General features: G+C 45.5%; 1 pseudogene; it reads right to left on the bottom strand.

Annotated features, from left to right (window-relative positions):
* Window positions 1-279: 279 nt before the first annotated feature.
* Window positions 280-387, bottom strand: LOC144671792 (U2 spliceosomal RNA; annotated as a pseudogene).
* Window positions 388-605: the final 218 nt, after the last annotated feature.

The raw sequence follows: 605 nt of genomic DNA, 5'->3' as shown, positions 1-605 counted from the left end.
GGGCGATCGAGGGGGTCATCAGACCTGATTGTCTGCCCCTCTTCTGCAGCTATGTTCCCGGCCGGGTGTCCCTGGAGAGGGACCACGCGGTATATGCTGGCACCGTTGAGGGCTCCCATGCTCGGTGGGCACCACGGGGACTGGGGACTGTTTTAATGACCCCTTTAATCACATTTTGATTTAAGGTTCGTAAGTTTCCTTTAAATTTTGTCTTTGTTTTTGCAGTTTCCCTTTAAGGACCTGCTTTTTACTTTATCCTTGATTTTGTTTGTTTAGTTTATTTGGTTTTTTTAAATTTAATATATGGTTCCCAGATAAGGGACGTATCAGATATTAAACTGATAAAACAGATACTACACTTGATCTTAGCCAAAAGGCTGAGTTTATTTGTTTGTAACGAAAAGAGTTACACCTCCTTGATAGGGATCAGGTGTAGCTTGTTGCTGCAGTTCCAGCTGTGGCTGTGGCTCCTGCTGCTCTTGAGGTGGCTGCTCCTGCTGTGGTGGATTGGAAGGCAATGAGAACATCCCTCCTAGGGAGTTTACCTATCTGGTGAGAGAGGGGAAGGAAAAAACAGAACATTGTGAGAAGGGAAGGAGAACTAC

Source organism: Cetorhinus maximus, chromosome 2 (genome assembly GCF_964194155.1).
Source record: "Cetorhinus maximus chromosome 2, sCetMax3.hap1.1, whole genome shotgun sequence".
Classification (NCBI taxonomy): domain Eukaryota; kingdom Metazoa; phylum Chordata; class Chondrichthyes; order Lamniformes; family Cetorhinidae; genus Cetorhinus; species Cetorhinus maximus.
Note: the sequence above shows the minus strand (reverse complement) of the source record. Positions and strands in the feature narration are given on the sequence as shown.